Source organism: Bidens hawaiensis, unplaced genomic scaffold (assembly GCF_021521415.1).
Source record: "Bidens hawaiensis isolate Kalapana, Puna unplaced genomic scaffold, B.hawaiensis_p1.1 tig00013805_1, whole genome shotgun sequence".
NCBI lineage: Eukaryota > Viridiplantae > Streptophyta > Magnoliopsida > Asterales > Asteraceae > Bidens > Bidens hawaiensis.
This window is the reverse complement of record NW_027492179.1, coordinates 667,221-678,492: the sequence shown is the minus strand read 5'-3', so window position 1 is coordinate 678,492 and position 11,272 is coordinate 667,221. Positions and strand designations below refer to the sequence as shown.

General features: G+C 33.8%; 1 pseudogene; it reads right to left on the bottom strand.

Annotated features, from left to right (window-relative positions):
- Positions 1-1,936: 1,936 nt before the first annotated feature.
- LOC143544952 (uncharacterized) lies at positions 1,937-3,415 on the bottom strand (annotated as a pseudogene).
- Positions 3,416-11,272: the final 7,857 nt, after the last annotated feature.

The following is an 11,272-nucleotide window of genomic DNA, read 5'->3' as shown; positions in this document are numbered from 1 at the left end:
GATGCACACCCACATCTTTGCATCCTGGTATTTAATATACTGAATGAACCTATCCTTCCACGCCACAAAATCGGTTACTTTCAGCAATCTTGGGGCCTTAGTAGCAGATCCCGCTTCGACTTCCATTTTGACTAAGTCTGAGATGTTGATTGATGACATCCTTCTTGAAGACTATTTTTTTTTTTTTTTTTTTTTAAATTTCCGGGAAATTTTGTCGAAAAAAAAATTTATTTTTGCCAAACTTTTTCTGAGGACTTCCCGACTGATAAAAATGGCTTGGGCAAATTTTCGTGTAAGCGGGCGTTCCAGACTTTTTTTTTTTTTTTTTTTTTTTTTTTTTTTTTTTTTTTTTTTTTTTTTTAACTTCGCCTAAAGTCAACTTCGCCCAAAGTCAACTTCGCCTGTTCGTAACTTCGCCTGTTCGTAACTTCGCTGAGATCTTAAGTTCGCTTGAATTGGCGAAGTTAAGAATAACTTCGCTTAGCTTTGGCGAACTTATGAAATTAGCGAACTTGGGTAGTAAGCGAAGTTGTGGATAACTTCGCTAAGGCGAACTTATGAAGTGAGCGAAGTTGTGGTTAACTTCGCTAAACTTTATATCTTCGCCGAAAACCCTAATTCCAGTGACGGCAACTTCGCCTGAATTCAACAACTTCGCCCGATGAACACGAAGAACAGTTCAGATCTGAAACTCGGATTTTAACGAGAATTTTGAAGGTTTAAAGGCTTAAAACACACTGGTAGGTAGCTAGAATGAATAAACACACCAAAAACTCGTCCCGGTAACACCCGAAATGAAACGAAATCTACACCCGCGTGAAATCCCGAACCTCACAATCGAGCCGATGGCTCTGATACCAATTGTAGGTTCCCGGACGCGGATCGTATACGGGAAATCTCTAACAACGCAGGTGCGGAATCCCTGCGTATATAGATACGAGCGTAGATATTGTATAGATTGAATACACGAACAATGAACACGAGCTATAAGGTAAACACGTTATATTGAATAACCAAACACGTGACAGTAGGTCACTGTTACAGAGAACAAAACGAAACAAAACGTAAAACCAAAACCCTAACTCACGTTCTCTTCTGTTTCGGCTGAAACAGTGTATTTAAACACGACAACTTCGCCACTAGGCGAAGTTGTCAGTAACCTCGCTAAATCAGCAAGTTCGCCATAGCGAACTTGCTGATAACTTCGCTAGTTTACAAAACAAAACATAAACAAACCATTAACTATATTACAGACTCGATAACAAATACTAGACTATGAACTACTGACAAACATGTACCAACACGAGTGACTATCGTTCAACTGCGAATTATATTTCTCGAATCTTTCATAAACTAGTAAAATATGTTATACACCAGATCCGTTAGCAAATTCCTCTAAGCATTGTTTGAAAGTAGGTCGGGCCGGGACCACCATCTTGTGTGCTCATATTGAAGCTCTCTGCAGATGCAACCAAGCTGCTAGAAACTCTTTTTTTAAAGGCTTTTAAAAACAAAAGGACCACTTACAAGACACAAGCAACCCAAAAACAAACGTAAGAAAAATACAAACAATATTAAACGACTAATACATGAAGAGTTGAGAAAATTTAATTGATAAATAGAAGGTCAGAAGACTTGATATATTAATCCTAACTTGATTTTCTTAAATGCTTAATAATGCTTTTAGTTAAGGCTAACCTTATTATTTCTTTAGCTGTAAACAACCCTAATAAGTTGCATACTTTTAACACTTTACATTGCATTTCTACCTTAAAGTGGTTTAACATCAATTGTTCTAGTTGTGATCATTTTTGTAACTATGATAGTGTTTACATATACATATACACATACACATGCATACACATATACGCTTCTGCAAGCGCAAAATGATTCACTTCGAAAATTTTGATATTGCACGAATTATTCCTAGACATTGTTACGTAAAGTTGTTTTAGTGTCGTTTGATCGACTAAATTTGTGTCATTATTAAAAAAAATATCATATAAGTTTAAAACTTTCAATCACAAAGATGCAAGTTAAATCCATCAAATGTAAAAATACTAGTTAACATGAAAACACAACGAAAAACATTATCATTCAAAGGTTTTAAGAAGCCTAAGCAAACCAGCAGCTCTACGAATCTTCGAAAACTCAATGCAAAACGCCTGAACTTCGATAAAAAGATCTTGAACATTGATTATCTCGTTTTTTATCAAACTCTGCAAGAACACACACACGAGCCTCACCAACCGGCACTGCATATACTCATTCTTAGTATTCTCACACGACGATATGCAATGGGATATATACATATTCACAAACTCGGCTGGTAAGTTAACCTCAGTCATTAACCGGTTCACAACTTCCATCGACCGCAGACTCAAGTCCATGTTCACAAGAACCATTAAGTAGTCAGACATTTCGCGTGTGTACATTAGTTTGACCAAAACTTCAACCGCGATTAACGGGTTGGTCTCCACTAGTCTGACTAATACTCCTGCAGTCAACCCGCAGTGATGCACGAGTCCCGGGTTGGATGATAACTCGAGTAAAAACCGTTTTTGCTGAGCTACTGCAAGCGGGCCACTTAATGCTTTTAGAATTAAGTCACGAACAGTTGCACCATAGCTCGTGTCTACACACATCCCTAGATCCCAATACAGGTCATGAGTTTTGTCGGGGTTGACCCGTATTATTTCACCTTCTAGAACTAGAAGTCTAGCTGGACCGGTTCGGGTCCAATGAGTATACAGCGCGTCCAATGATGAAGATTGTATTAGGCTCGTTACCGTTACTGTTTCCTCTTGGTCACCCGACCCGAAATCCGGGTCAGGAAGCGCATTTTAAAAAAAAAGGGTAAACGGGTCGGGCTGTTTCGCTAACGGGCCAAGCGGTGGAAAACTATTTGATGCAGAGTCAAACCTGTTGATGTAATCTGCAGCTGATAATTTTAAAACCTCATGGGTCCCGCCTAGCAGATGACGAATAAACGACTTTTCATACGTGTCGGTTTTTGCGTCGTTTCCAACGTTAGCGAGAAATGAAGCGTATGGGTTGTCGGATGACTCGGATTCATACGAGTGATGAAGTAACGCAAATGCAACTAAACGCTCGGTCGGTTTTAGAAACGTTGGCGTGTGTTCTAAAAGAGTAACAAGTCCAGAGCAGAATTCATTAAGCAGAGAGGTTGGGATTGTTGTTGAGAACTCGGTAATGATGTCTTCAATGGTTCGGTTCTCAACATCTATAGATTGGGAATATCGAACTGCAGGTTCGGGCTTCCCAGTCATCTGCATACAAAAATAGTTACAAAGTAACTAGTTATAGTTAAATCTTTTAACTTAACCAAAATGACACATTAGAGATAAAACATAACTTAAATCGACCTGTTTATCGGTCTATCTTTAAAGTTTGACCAAAAGTGTAACAAATTAACAATAAACCATACAAATTTAGTGAAATAAAATAACTGTTTATTTTTTTCCATGTTCATTATTCTTAATAAGCATCATATATATTTCTAAATAACATATGCAATCAATATATAAAAGAAAATGAATACTTGCTGCAAGTTTATAGCATCATAATTCATAAATCAGTAACTCATCACCATTGTACAGTTTCATATTAGATTTTTTTGGAAATATTTTTTTAAAAAATTGTTTCATATTTTGTTTCTCCATAAGAAACTAATATATTTCTTTTATTTTTAAAAAAATAAGTAAAATAACAACACAACTTTATTAAACTATCAATTTAATAGTATTTAAATTTTACGAAATATTTGAATATTTTTAAATCAATTATGACAGCATCTGGTTCTTAAATCTGGTCCGACAAGGCATCCCGGGCGCTGTCCAGTTATGAAAACATTGGCTACAACTCAAAATTTACTTGTAACAAAAAAGACATTATTCTGATAAATTCTCAATATTCATTGAATCCATCTACATTTAATCAGTAACAAGAACACCATAGTGAAAATAAAAAAATATTATGTATGTATTAACTAACTTCATGACACTCAATATTCACATCATTCAATATAAACATCACTATTTAAAATGATTTAGTTAATATAATACCTTGTGAAACAAGTAGTTGATTTCCTTTGCTCTTGAACAAAAACTGCTCAAAGTGTGGTTCCTGTGATAATTTTATTTTTATTCAAGTAGTATAATAATTATGTGCTCCAATTTATATAGGTTAAAGCCTATAGCAAATTATGGAAACAGCATAATTGTTTTTTATAGATTTGATTACACTCTTATTTGTTTATCCTATAATAAGAAATTGATATAAGCAAATCTTCATCACAAATAAGTCACAAGTCAATACATTGTAGTACACTTAAAATAGTATCTTTAAGAAAAAATTAATGACCTATTTTGAGAAAGCTCAACAAGCATATAAACTCATGCATCAATCCTACTATATATTAAAAGAATAGAGTTTGGTGCCACATGGCCCCTTTCTATTGGACGTTAACCTCTCCTTCCAAAAATATTCCTCACTTCTCTAATTTTCTTATCATTAAAATAAATCAAAAACATATTATTTTCCTTATACATTAAATGCATTTAATTTAATTAAATACTTTAAATGAATTACAATATTACGATTAATTTTTTTTCCTTGGATCCCCTTTCTCTTCATTCTACCATTATCTTCCATCAGTTTAACCAGTATCTTCCATCAGTTTAACCAGTATCTACAGTTCAATCGTATTATGATAATATCCTTCAGTTTAACCGTCCCTCCGACGAAATCAATTTATCCGTCCCTCCGACGAATTTTTTAGTTCGTTTTCTTCAAAATCACGGCTATTAAGACGCTATAATAACGAAATAATCATTGATCTTATCACGGCTATTCAGTAGATCCATGGTTATTTTTGATCAGATGTTCGGATACTTTGCCGTCGCGTCATGGTTATTGTTAATCAGATCTGAAAGACATTGTTGTCGTCCCGTCAATTGGATTTTATTTTCCGGTAAGTAATTTCATTGTGAAGATCTGAATAACATGTTATATTTTTTGTAATATTAAGTTTTGATTTTTATTGATTACTATCATTAATAAGAGCTAACAATTTTTTAAATTCGAAATTTGAATTATTAGTCAACTTAATTTTCAAATTGTGAACTCGTAATCACCTATGAGTTATTACTATTTATTTATTCCTTTTAATTAAATCCGTATTTACTTTCTAAATATTTTGGAAAGTTGTTACAAAGAAAATATTAATTCATAGTATATTAAATGAGTTTTACTAAATTCGAAATTTCTAATTGTCAGTCAACTTATGACAAATTTTGGCAAGTTGTTATGATTTTTATTTGTATTAGAATATTTGTATTAGAATTTATTATTTTATATAAATCCCTGATTTGTTAATGTAAGTAATTATATCAACTTTTGAAATTCGAAATTTCAATTGTTAGTCAACTTATGACAAATTTTGGCAAGTTGTTATGATTTTTATTTGTATTAGAATATTTGTATTAGAATTTTTATTATCAATATATTCAAAAAGTTTACTAAATGTCATTTAGATTTACATTCTACAAATTATTAAAAATTTTGGCAAGTTGTACATTCTACAAATAATATCAAATTTTGGCAAGTTGTTAGGATTATTTTTTATAAATCCCTGATTGTATTCTCCTTCAATTAACCGTATTTAGAGCTTTCCTATTTTTGTTAATAATTCCAAGTTTGTAACAAATACTCCGTGTCTATATATACTGTAACCATAACGAAGACATTCACACAGTTCTCACTTTCTTTGTCTTCGTTTCATATTTGTTTCATTTTCAAGGTTTTCATTTTCGAATATACATATAAATATTTATTTTCACTCATGTAAATTTTATTTACCGATTCTTTTATCTTTGCATTGATTTTGTTTTTGTTACACAGCAAGATAGAAGCAAAAAACTTTACCATGTTCAACTCTTTGGATGTTTCGAACAACGATTGCTTACTGAAGGTTCGTATACTTAGACTGTGGCGTTTGAAGGACAACAATAAACCAGGAGAGGACTGGTCCATCGAAATGATCTTACAAGATGAGACGGTATGAGAAATATGCATATAATAATTGTTTATATTTTTTTCATTTCTTTCTTATTATATGCATACAATAATGTTTGTCTTATTAATACTGTAACAGGGTCATCGAATGCAGGCGTATGTAAGGAAACCTTGCATACCGAAACATGATGTTTGGCTTGCTGAGAATCGCTCATTGATTGTGCGAAAAGCTTCCCTTGGTGCAAATCTGTCAACATACCGTGTAGTTGACAGCCCACATAAGCTCTGTTTCACGTCAGAAACTCGACTTTCGATTTGTGATGAGTTTAAAGGTCACATTTATGGATTGTCGTTTGCTACCTTTGATGATATCAAAGCCAAGAACGTAACTCATAATGGAACGATAGGTATCCTTTTTTGCATCTTTTAATTAAATTTCGTTTTAAATTCAATACATTATATTACGACAGTTAAATACGATCGTTTAATATCTGTTTCATTCCTCATTATAAATTATTTCTCAGATGTAATCGGTCATGTCAGTAAGTTTTTTGACAATAAAAACTCATTCTTCCGAGAGGCACAACACCAGAATCGAAGAACCATGGAATTTGCTGATTTGAGGTTTTGTAAATAATTTATATATTATCATGTATAATTAAATAATTCATTTTTGTTAACTTCTACTTTTCGATGAACCAGTGGCAAAACGATTTATCTCACCTTATGGGATGACTATCTTAAACAACTTATCAAATATGTTTCTGACAACCCGAATGAGGAGTATCTCATTATCGTCCTCCAATTCGCACGAGTCAAGTACTATGGAGGTATCATTATACATTGAGTATTTTATTTCTAATCCTTAAAATTCTTTATAGTTAATAATTCTAACTTTACATACATTTATATGATTTTGGCAGAAAATGTTTATGTTCAAAACTCTTATGGTAACCAAGTGTCAAGGTTGATGATCAATGATTACTTGTATGAAGTGATTGATTATAAGAAACGGTAATGTATTATAACTATTTAATTATAATTTTATTTTATTACACGTATACATTATTGTTTATTTTAAACACCTTATGACTTATTTTTTTTGAAATAATAGGTTGCTTGAAATATCCTGTAACATCCTAAAATTTTAAGGTTGAATAAAGAAAGTTATGTTTAGTGATTTCGCGTTATTGATTATTTAATATCGAGTAATGAGCGGATCATGGACTTAGATTAATTGAGATGGGTTAAATGAGAATGGGCCTTAGGTCCATGGGCTTTAAGGGATATAAATATCCCCTAAACCCTAAACCATCACTCATTCCATCTTATTCTCTAACACACTCCAAAACACACACACACACACCACATCACCGCCATACGGCCGGCGGCCGAGAGAGGAACGAACAAGATCCGAGAGAGAGAGAACGATTAGTTGTGATTAAACAAGTTAAACGAGATCCAAACAAGCACAAAAAGGTATGATTCTTGATCTTTGAAGTTTAAAGATCCAAGCTTTATAGTGTATAAACGACCGAAAACGGTTGGGGACCGTAGTGGGTGATGTTGAACCATAACAAGGGTGTTAAAATCGCCAAAAATGCTTGATAGAAATCAAACAGCGGCTGAACTGGGCAACTTCGCCTTCAAAGCGATAACTTCGCCTTCAAAGCGATAACTTTGCCTGAGGCCAAGTTCGCCTAATTGATAACTTCGCCTGAGGCCAAGTTCGCCTAATTGATAACTTCGCTTACGGCCAAGTTCGCCTAACTGGTAACTTCGCCTGAGGCCAAGTTCGCCTAATTGATAACTTCGCTTACGGCCAAGTTCGCCTAACTGGTAACTTCGCCTGAGGCCAAGTTCGCCTAATTGATAACTTCGCTTACGGCCAAGTTCGCCTAACTGATAACTTCGCCTAAAGCTAAGTTCGCTTAAGGTTTAACTTCGCTTAAAGCTAAGTTTGCCTAAGGTTTAACTTCTCTTAAAGTCAAGTTCGATTAGGAAATAAATTAAAAACCTAATGAAAAATGTGTTAAGACAGCTCGACCCCAGCCAGGGGCTCTGCCCATTAGACCCTGCTAGGGGCTGCCGCCCCTAGACCCCGCTGCTAGGGGCGCTGCCCCCGGACCCCCGTTCGTTGTGGGTCATATAAAGATAGAAATGCAATATGAGAAGTGATAGTTAATTGATACGTATACATGTTATACAGTCAGCCATGCACAACTGAAGAAAGGGATTACGATTAACGGTGAACGTAACCGTGTTCAGGTGAGTTCTAGCCCCATTTATGTGTTATGCTTTCGGGGCTGTGTGCATACTCGATATGTTTGTTAATACGCTTATCCTAAGAGATAAGTGTATTCCTTATGTGAATGATGTGATATGTATGAATGATTGCTTGATGGTACGTGAACGATCTTCGGATATTGCACGTACTGTCAGGTTGTAACGCTATGTATAAGGTAAGTATGATATGTATGCTTATGTGTATGAACGTAATAAAGTTAATAAAAGAAGGAAATGATGGTTGTATGGTTACGAAAAGGGTACCGAGCCCTAATAATACTCGAGGTATGATGTATGGTTGTATGGTAACGAAGAGGGAATCGAACCCTACTAATATTCGAGAACTAGGGAACCAAACCCTACTAATATTCGAGGAAAGAGGGACCAGACCCTTATAATATCTGTGATGTTAGGGACCAGACCCTTATAATATCTGTGATGTTAGGGACCAGACCCTTATAATATCTGTGATGTTAGGGACCAGACCCTTATAATATCTGTGATGTTAGGGACCAGACCCTTATAATATCTGTGATGTTAGGGACCAGACCCTTATAATATCTGTGAGGTTATAGGGCGAAAGGCTCTTTAAAACGTAGGATTATGTATGTAAAGAAAATATGAATGAAAGTATGAAAGTATGAAAGTATGAATGAAAGTATGAATGAAGGTATGAATGAAAGTATGAATGAAAGTATGAATGAAAGAATATAAGTTTATGTGTATTGTATAGTGTATGATTAACTAGAACTCACTCAGCGTAGCTGACTTTTAGTATGCACGCAGGTGAGTAGGATGAGGTAGCTCGCTTGAGGAGACACGTGGCACTGAATAAGAGGCTGGCATCGAAAGACTCAAGACGTTTAAGTTTAATGTTTCGTTTATTTTGAAAGACAAAATGATGTTTTAAGACAAGACGTGTTTTGTTATGAAATGTTTTATGAAAGTTTTTAAATTCCGCGAATGTTTTAATTAACTCTGATATTTAGAACTGCGTTTATGAGTAAATCCAACACGAAAGTAGGGTTACCGGTGACGGGGCCTTACATATCCTCGAAAGTCAATGTCGAAGTACCTAAACCGGTTGGTTCATCTAAGCTGCTAACTGTTAAGGATGAATTTTTGAAGAAGTATCCGTTCTATTCAATCAGTGATCTTTGTACCATTTTGGAGGTATGTAACCATTTGTGTTTGTAAATACTCATGTTGAGTTCAATTTTACTAATAAGTTCACCATGTTATTATTATAGGTTAAAAATGTCGTCATAATTGGTACCGTTAAGTATATATTGGGTAACAAGGAATGGTATTATAATGGATGTAAACGTTGTAGTCGTAAGGTTACTTCTACTTTTGTTGATGGAGTGAAGGTTTATGAATGTAAGAATTCAAGTTGTAATTCTCAAGGTGTAACCGCTGGACCGAGGTACTATTTTATAAATTTAAAATATATAATATTATTACTTTTTCATTTAATAATATTAAATTAAACTGGTGTTTTACAATAATTTTTAAAATAAGTCCCCTTTATTTTACGGATTCCGAATTCCAATTCGTGTACAAGATACGACCGGTGTTGTTTCTCTTACGTTGTTTGATAGGGATGCGAGACAGTTGTTCAATAAGCCTGCTGATGAATTTGTTACCACTGATGTTGAGGTATGACATTTGTACCATTCTCCCATACATGTTTTAAAACCGGAATTTTTTAATATCTTATAAACATAAAATAAAACGCAAACAACTTTTATCCTATTTAACTTGATTTTCAAATCATTGACTTTTCTTTTTTTACATTTTAGAACTTCATTAAATGATTTTTTATTATGTTCATTTTCTTAATTGTTATTTTGAAGGTTGATCCGATGCACACGTTTCCTGAAGAACTCAACACTATATTAGAAAAGAAATTTGCTTTCATTGTTGAGGTTAGTGACTACAACATCAGGAACTCATATGACGTCTACGGTGTCACCAAGTTAACCGATGACCAGGACGTTCTTAATGATCTTGATAAACAGCTTGCTCATGGTCAGGTATGATTATTGTTTCCGTTTTTAAAAATAATGTTTTAATGTACATTAACAAACTGTGTATTTATTTAATTTTAAATATAATTCAATTTAACTTCATGTGCAGCCTAATGACAATCAGTCTTTAACAGTTGGATCATCCTCTAACCTGAAATCAACCGAAAATGTAACAGTTGGATTATTAATCCGTTTTTTAATAATCCAAAACTTTATAAATCTAAATGTTTATACTAAAAACATGAATGATAAACTGATTCGTAGGAGTTGTTGACACCTTCGTCCGACCACTTCACTCCTATTTCAAACTCTGAAGACGTAATTCCGGATCGTCTTTCATCTCTTGATGGGAAGGCTATTTCTTTACCAGAGGTTGACGTAAAACTCAAGCGGAAGTTGGATGATACTTATGATGGTCAGGATGACACCGGTATGTCTGCAACCAAGACGAAGGTTGATGAACAACCAGTTGTTGATGCTAATGTTGATGACGTGGATATTTAAAATGGACGAAGTCGCAACTTAATAATAAACGCAGCTTATTGCATGCATCGTTTGTCTTTTTTAATGGTTTGACTATGGATGTTTTTGGTTTTTATGTTTGTTTATTTGACATTGTGATTTGGGTTTTATTTATGTTGGTTGAATTTTATATGGATATCTTTGAACTTATGTTTTCCTTATGTTGAGTGTTATTTTATAGTAGGATTATCTATTATCTTTTTAAGGTTGTTAAAAAATTATATCAATAAGTTATTTTATTTTCTATATTATTTATGTTGGTTGAATTAAATAATTCATTTTTGTTAACTTTTACTTTTCGTGTTTTTGTTAAATAAATTATAGTAACAAACTTAAAATCTTCCTTATTTAACTAATTAGATCATGAGCAAATATAAACTACTTATTTATTTCCAGAG